The sequence below is a fragment of the Gavialis gangeticus genome, unplaced genomic scaffold, assembly GCF_001723915.1.
Source record: "Gavialis gangeticus isolate Ggan-Ray unplaced genomic scaffold, GavGan_comp1, whole genome shotgun sequence".
Classification (NCBI taxonomy): Eukaryota; Metazoa; Chordata; order Crocodylia; family Gavialidae; genus Gavialis; species Gavialis gangeticus.
The window spans coordinates 39,044,936-39,052,951 of NW_017729032.1; the positions used below are offsets into that span (position 1 = coordinate 39,044,936).

General features: G+C 42.4%; 1 protein-coding gene across 1 annotated transcript in view; it reads right to left on the reverse strand.

Annotated features, from left to right (window-relative positions):
* LOC109303311 (gap junction beta-6 protein) overlaps nucleotides 1-3,528 on the reverse strand; it is a 4,986-nt gene extending 1,458 nt beyond the window's left edge. Inside the window, exon 1 of the mRNA XM_019525509.1 lies at nucleotides 2,786-3,528. The gene's annotated coding sequence lies outside the window, so the exon portion shown is untranslated. The remainder of the gene's footprint in view (nucleotides 1-2,785) is intronic.
* Between the last annotated feature and the right edge of the window lie 4,488 nt (nucleotides 3,529-8,016).

The window sequence follows — 8,016 nt, forward strand, 5'->3', positions numbered from 1 at the left end:
GGGGGGGGGGGGGGGGGAAAGAGAGAGGGGAGTAAACAAAGAGGAAAATGTAAATGACAACAGAAAACTGTTAAAGAACAGTTTTACCAGAAGCTCAAAAGACATAAACACCTACAATTTAGAAAGAATGTTGTTTCTGTAGTTTCAATCTATGCCAGGGCTTGGGTGTAAAGGAAAAACAATAAAAATAAAAACCATGTAACAAATGAAGAAAGGAGAATGGATACATAGCAGGATATATAAAAGACATGCTAGGGATTATTGGGGGCGGGGGGGAAATCAAAAAGAGGAGCAAACAGACATAAGACAGAATCTGCTTTTTAAAAGTACATCAGGAACAAAAACAGTTCTTGTAATATTTTATTACTATAGGGACACGGTAGAATTGTTAACAACAATGCAGAAAGATGCAGAAGTGCTTGGTAAATATTTCTAACAATACCTAAACAGCAGCAGCCACTACAAACTTATACAGACCTGTTGGATGAAAAATATTTAAGTTGCAACAAAGTTTTAAGAGTTGTAACTGAGGTGCTCTCTTTTGTTGATGTGGATTTTTAGAGAACCTTAGAACACTGAAGATGTTTCGGGGGTGGGGGGGGAAGCTAATATAGTACCAATATTTTGGAAATGTAAAAGGGTAAAGAATGTTGTTAGCCTGATAAGTGTTATATCAAGAATGTTAAAAAAAAAAATCAGGGATTTTCCAGACAGTGAACTTCTAGTAGGTCAGATTCAGACAACAATGCTTACGTTATATGTAGAGGAAGCCCTTTTGTCTCTTACTTTAGTAAATCAAAAGGAACTGAGAGCTAACACTAGCAAGAGCCAGAAAGGAGTTGTCTTCATATTTAACATTAACAACCCTTTTTCTTGTTGATTTATGAAGTCTTAGCTTGGTCAGTAACTAACTTATTTAAATGTTAGAGATAACCAAATTAAGTTAGGACTCAAAAAAAAAAGTCATAGAAATTATATATATTTATATTTATTTTTTTCCCCAAAGTAGAGTCCTAGAAATGTTTGGTTTGCAAATGTTGGGAACCTGGCACTAACATCAAGTCTGGCAAGAAACAAGTTTCTACGAGTCTGGATTCGTAACAGCAGTAGGGAGCTGCTGGCTGTGCAGACTCAAGCTGGGGGTGGGGAGGTAGACTGGAGCACCCCTGCTTCCTGCCCCCCCCTCCATACCCCTCAGCTGGGATGCTGGGGGGGTGGGAATCTGGGCTCCAATCCACTGCCCCCCACCCCCAAGCTCAGGCCAGGCCAGCCAGCAGCTCAGGCTTCCCCCTCCAGGAGAGGGGCAGCTCCTGGGCTTACTGATCACCTGCAGGCAGGCTCAGTCCTGCCCCCTCACCTTTCCTAATGGGGGGAGGAGGGTTGGCTCTAACTCATGGTGCCATGACTTAGATGAGCAGGGGCCCCGAACACCTGTCAGTGCCCATAGTCACTTTTACAATTTGATCTTCCTACAACCAATATCAGTGTCAATATTGCCACTCCCTTCCCTGGTGCTAGTAATCCAGGAGGTCATGTTACCTCTGCTCAAGGCCTGAATCAAGCATGGCTCACATCAGGGGCAATAAAGGATGGCAAACTACTAGATTCCCAACTGGAAAAAAAAGAAGATTCCAGATAATTAATTTGCTTTAGTATGTGTGATGTGAATCTGGGTTCTGCTAAAAATTGACTACTGTGGATTATCTTTATTCCAAGGTTGCTTCTGAGGCCCTTTGACCAACAAGTATTAAATCACCTCTGTCCCTCGGCCAAAACAGACAGGGAAAACAACCAAAGCAGATAAACCAAGCTTCAGCCTCATTAGCGACAGCATATGTTTTAGAACTAGCACAGATCTCTACAGCTACTACAATCCTGTACATAGACAAGATTCAACAATATATTTAATGGCAAACACCATCAGAAAAAGAAAGGGTGTGAGGTGTGTACAAGGGAGGGTGGAGGAGTAGGAGGGAAAAGTGTGGAGCAAAAAAAAAAAAGGGAGGGAAGCAGAAATGAACAGAGGCAAAGAAGGAAGCTGAAAGATCATAATGCAGAGAGAACAACTGCAAAACTTAGCAGTAAGTAACAACTTTCAGTAAGTATGCTACAGGAAATCAACACTTAAGTAGCATAAGTGACAACATATAGCCATGTAAAAACAGCGATGTAGGGTTCAAGCCTTTTTGCATTTCAACATCAATCAGTGCTCTACAACTGGGGTTTTTGTTCCTCCAGCTGCACAGCAATGCCTTCATGAGGAGGAGAGGTACTTGATGCATGGACCATCACGACACTGAAGTGGAGAGCCAGTCAAATCACACAAGAAATAGGGATGCTCGGGCCTGCACAAAAGCCTCTAACAGAGAGCACCACTTGTGCTATGAAGGTCCTGTAGTTACAAAATCATAGTCGCTTCATCTCCTGATTAATCGGATGCCTCTTACATTCTCTGCTCGAGTCCCTTTCTATATCCATCTTTTAATCAGAAGTTTAAAAAAAACATGGCTTCAGTACACCAGATGCACGTAGATATGCTTGTTTTATATTAACTAGATTGGTGAAAAAAAAGATACAATAGAAGGCATGTTCTTTTTGTGCACAACTAATTTACAGAATTCACTACTACAGTGGAGTCAAATAGTTTAGTAACATTAAAGAAGCCAAACATATATGATATGTATTTGCATTAAGTAGCACCTGGAATATGCAGTTAGGAGCAAGGTTACCATTGTGATAGGTGCTGTACAAATTCAGAATAATATCACTCCTCACGTGTCCCTACCAGTAGGTTCCTGACATACTTGCTTCTCTGAACCACTAGATGGTTGTGGATAAATGCGTACAGTGATTCCATTTACTGGTCAGGTTTCTCCAGAGTTGGGTGTGCCACAAATCTCTTTCTTGTTGCACCTAGCAGCATGCTTTTTCACATTTCCAAGGCACAGCAAGCAGCCAAGACAAAACTTATTATTTAAGTTTTAAGTGCCTATCATAGATCTACAACTGAAGCATTTAACATCAGCAAATGCTGGGAGGTCAGTGCCTGGACTCAATAATCTGTCCTAATGTGGCAATTCTCATGCTAATTTTTTTCCACAAAAGAGCTGTAGAATTGTTAAACTCTTTGGGATCCCATATCATTAGCATAGTTAGCCTGTTCTTGGAGCCCCCAATCAAACAAACAATCCTACTGTATACTGAGGGCTGGTCTGTATTTAAGTATTATTGATAGCACTGACAGGAGTGTGAATTTTGCCTAGACACCTAAGCCAGTAAAAGCCCAGAAGCCAGTAAAAACCTAAATCTAGATACAAGTATATTAATGTTAAGGTGCCTTATACTGGTGTACCTTGTTTTGGTTCCCCAGCCCAAATAAGCTACAATGGTGATTTTTGTATCTTGTATACATGTTAACAATGCTGGGAGGCAGGGGGGCACAGGGAAACTTTATACTTTAACTAACAATATGGCAAAACTTGTCATTTTAAGCAGGCGTGTGGGACAGATTCTGCTAACCCAGGGCCAGGCGGTTATTTCAAGCTGAGGGCCACTTACTGAGTTCTGGCAAGCCATCAAGGGCCGCACGACAGGTAGCCAGGGGCAGATAAATATTAATTTTCTTAATTTTGAGGGACCCCGCGGGCTGGATAGAAAAGTCTGGCGGGCCGCATCCAGCCCCCGGGCCACATTTTGCCCACCCCTGTGCTGACCTAACTCATGCTTAGCAATTCTCAATACTCCTGAAGAAGGAGGTTAGAGCACAAGGATCTACTTCTAGTCTTCACTTCTGGGTTTGCCCTATGCTTGCTTCTATACTTCTGCTGCTCTTCCATAACTGGTAGATAATACCACCCCCTCCCGGAGACACATGAAGATAAATACATTAAAGACTGTCAGACCCTCAGACACTATAAACAAGGGGGCGGGGTGGAGGTAGGGGAACTAAAGTACTAAAATGAGTATCTGCCAAGACAAAAATCAGGGTTTATTTTTTCTCCTTCAACAACTGATAACATGGCTGTAGCTGAAGAGAATACAGGTTCCCATGTTATTTTAAATTTTCAGTCACATTCTGTTGTAGACGGACATTTAACTTGCACCTCAGCTCCTGGCAGGTAGGAAATGCAACAATTTGTAATATGACAGTTGCAAATCATATCAGTCTCAAGGGGCGTCCAACTGGAGTGCTCTTCACAAACCACTCAACTTTTATTAAAGAATTACGAGTTGTTGGGGGGGGGGGGGGGAAATCAAGAGCAGTCTGACCATCTGAGGAGTCAGTGAAATTCTCTCCAGCAGCTCTCAAGCTCTGTTCCAGATCTGTTGCTGGTGGCTGGTAGTAAGTTTGTATATTTGTTTTTTGTGAATTGCTATAACAAGTAGCGATCACAGTGTATCTGACACAGAAGTCAGGATCATGCAGTCTGTTCTTTGTGCCCCAAGTACCCACCACCAGACCATGACCAGGTCAGGCTTGAACATTAGTTGCAATGCCATGTTTTCCTTGCTCTTCATCTCAAGGCTTAGGGAAAAAAAAACCAGTCACTTGGTGCACAGAGCTCAAAGATAATAACCCCTTTAATTAGTGGATTAATAGGTATCACTGCAAAGCAAGTAGCAGTGTGTGCATGTAAATTAGATAAGGCATCAGGATGATGACTATCCTGTGCACAACTCCCTGCAGAATTCACATGGATAAGAATATAGATTTGAAGTAAATTTTTAGTCACTGTCACTTGTTTCACTAGCCCGGGAATTGTAAATGAAGGCTTGTTACAAGTTCCCATTCACTGTTCTTCTCTCCAGAAGACCCTTCCCAGTTATGCAAAGGCGGAGGCAAGGAATGCAGATCTCACTTGAAGGCATAACAAGGCACAAGATTCCCTGCTTGCATCTAGTTAGTTAACCCTTCCCCCCCCCAAAAAAAAAAAACTTACCTTGCAGGATTAATGAGCATTTGAACAGAAACCAAATTCCTCAAGATAAATTCAGTTCTGATGCAAGTGGATGCAACTCCCCTAAACTCAACATCATTTGATCGGCTCGCTTCACGGGTGAATTTGAACTCTGAATCTTGTTTTATGGCAGACTATGAAGATGGCAGTTAACATTAAGTTATAGTTAACTAAGTTAACTACAACATTAAGTTATAGTTAAGACATTGGTCATTTTGCATTGTACTTGCGTTCAATTATCTTTCCGATTACAATGAGCTCCTTCCTTTTCAGGAAAGTTAAATCAACTGTAATCTCTCTGCGTCCCTTGATCTATAAAATTCTGTGCTACTGACTAACCTCCTCAGAACCATGCGCTGACAGAATTTGGGAAATACGAGTTTTTATTGTAGTGCAGTTTCCCTCTCGACTCCCAAATATATACATCATTGAAAAGTATACAGTATTTCTGCCAAATGCAGAATCAGGTTGTCTTCTTTTTTTAAAAGAGGATATCAGAGGAAGACAGACATAATTTGTAGGAAACATCGAGTTTGGTATTATGCTCTTGATGTTATTTAACAGGAAGTTCATGTAACTTTATACATTTGACATTCTTTCTACTTTGACAGAACAGTCTCTCTTTACAAGATTTTTCCTAAACAAATCAGGGTTCAGTCAGGTGAATCTCACAGAGTTTTCCTTTCAAACAACATTTTATCCTAATCAGACTGCAGCAACTAACAAGGAGGAAAGGTCTCCAAAGAATAAAATTGTACCTAATTTTTTTTTAGACAAATTTCAATTAAATTACTTACATAAAAAAGGAAAGCTGCGCTAATTTAGGCCTTTCCTTTCTTATTAGGAGACATGAGCCATGCTACAAGATGTTGGTGCACACTTTTTTCCACTTCTCCAAGTTACATTTCTATCACATCTTACATAAATAATCCAAAGCTATCTCCCAAATACACAAAGGGATGCACAACAACAGCTCAGGGCAGAGGCCCAAAGATCAGAAAATGTAAGGTCACGGCAGGGGAGGAAACTGCTCTCTGAGAGTATCACACAAAAAACTAGAATGTTTGGTTCCAAAGTGATGCCTTTTACTAGACCAACTGGGAAATCGCAAGAGAGTTCTAGTTTTTTGTATGTCTTCTTGTCTCAGACCAACACAGGTACCAAATACACTCTCCGAGAGTATCAGAACTAAGCAGTTCTCATTCTGACATATTATTGAGTCCCCTTGAGATGTACTAGGCTGACAGTCCTGGAGGACAAAACCTTTTTTAGTTTGGGTTAGAGAACTCAAACAAAATGGGTAGTATGAATGCAAGCCTCCCCACCGCGCCCTGCCGACATGCCCCAAATCCCATATGGAAGAGCAATGAGTTTCTGCAGTGCCCTGCCAACATCTGGAGGAACCACCTCTACAGGCAACAGGAAACTTTTGACTGTGGCAGTGAACCTGGTCTCCTCAGCAGAAACTAGGAACAAATGCAACAGTAAGGACGGCAGATTGTATAACCTGAACATTCCCTGCTTTTCACCTCTCTCTGCTAGTATTCAAACATCCTGCAAATATTGACAACAGCATCCTTTTTTAAAAGCTTAAAATAAAATGCCAATAGCCTCATTTCACAGACTGGGTAAAGGCACAGAGGTGTATCATACATGAAATATAGATTAGCACGAGCAACAAGCCTAGATCTCTAGCAGCCTGCTCCCATGCCCTACTTATGACACCCACACTTCTTACAGTAGTTCTGTACTAGAAACTGGACTGAGAGCATAACATCATCTTGCATATGCCACAGCCAAAGGGTTGGTGTTCACTGATTACGGAAGAATAGCAGAACAGCTCTTCTGTTGCAAGGGATGCAGAAAGACTACAACAGGTCAGAATGTTTTTAACACTGGATTCTTAGTTGAAAATCCTGGTTTTATCATGTACATCATGTCTGCACACCTAACAGTACTCATATTGAGTAGTACCCCAGGGCACCCTGGAAAGGCTCTTGGGTCACCCTGCTTGAGAATCACCAACAGTCCCTTCTACTCAGAATAGCTCTGTGCAAGGGGATGAAGAGTGCTGGAGCATATTGCATAGATGGAAGCAGAAACTGGACTTTGTACTGACAGAGCCAGATTCTGCAGGATTAATGACACCTGCTTCCTGGCTGGAAGAAGACACATCTGCCCAGAGTGCCATGGGGAATATTTCAACCATTGTCAGCGACAGTGGGCTCTGTACAGTACATAGCCTGTATTCAGGCAAGCTTCTCACTGGCATCTGCAAAAGTTTGGCTAAATACGGACTTTGAGATGAAGTCCTTGTAGAGCCTCAGCCATCCCAATCATCACAAAATATTTGTCCCGACTCCCACAGTTTTATTCTTATTTTCTCAGTGAAGAGGAAGCATGTCTGAGGTGGTGTGACCCAATGGTCACAGGACTGGTCTAGTATACTGATGCAAGGTGTTTATTTTCATGGGAGTCTCCATTAAATAAAAAAAAATAAGTGCATCAGAGTAGGTGCGTCACAGATTATCTTTAATTGCCATGGTCTTCATTCTGCTTGTCGTTTTGTTTTAACTTGTACTTCGCATTATCTGTATACAAGGCACTTGTTCAGCTCTCTGAAATCACGGCCGGTCAGCTTCACAGGCACACCGTCAACTGCTGGACAAATAAGTAACTCTGGGAAAAATAACTGAAGTTTTGTTTTGTTCTTTTAATGAACTAAACCAAGGACACTCTTTGGAGTTAAGCCTTCCCCCAAACGCAAACATTCAAAGAGCCGAAAGGCGCCAGAACCGAGGCTCTGAAACCTCCTCCCGTTTTCCGGGGCAAGGGACAGGAGAGACGAGCGCGGGAGAGGTTTAACACGTCCTGGCTCAGCAGTTCTCACGGGTTTAGCTGCGAGGCCCCCTGGCTGCGCTGGAGGCGCCTCTTGCAAAGCGCCAGCGCTTCGCTTCCTCTGGTTTCGGAGCGCGGGGGAGGGCTGCCGCGGCCCCTCCGCTGCGGGGACCCCAACACCACGCGGCGGATTTCGACTTGCAATCTCCGGGCGCATCTC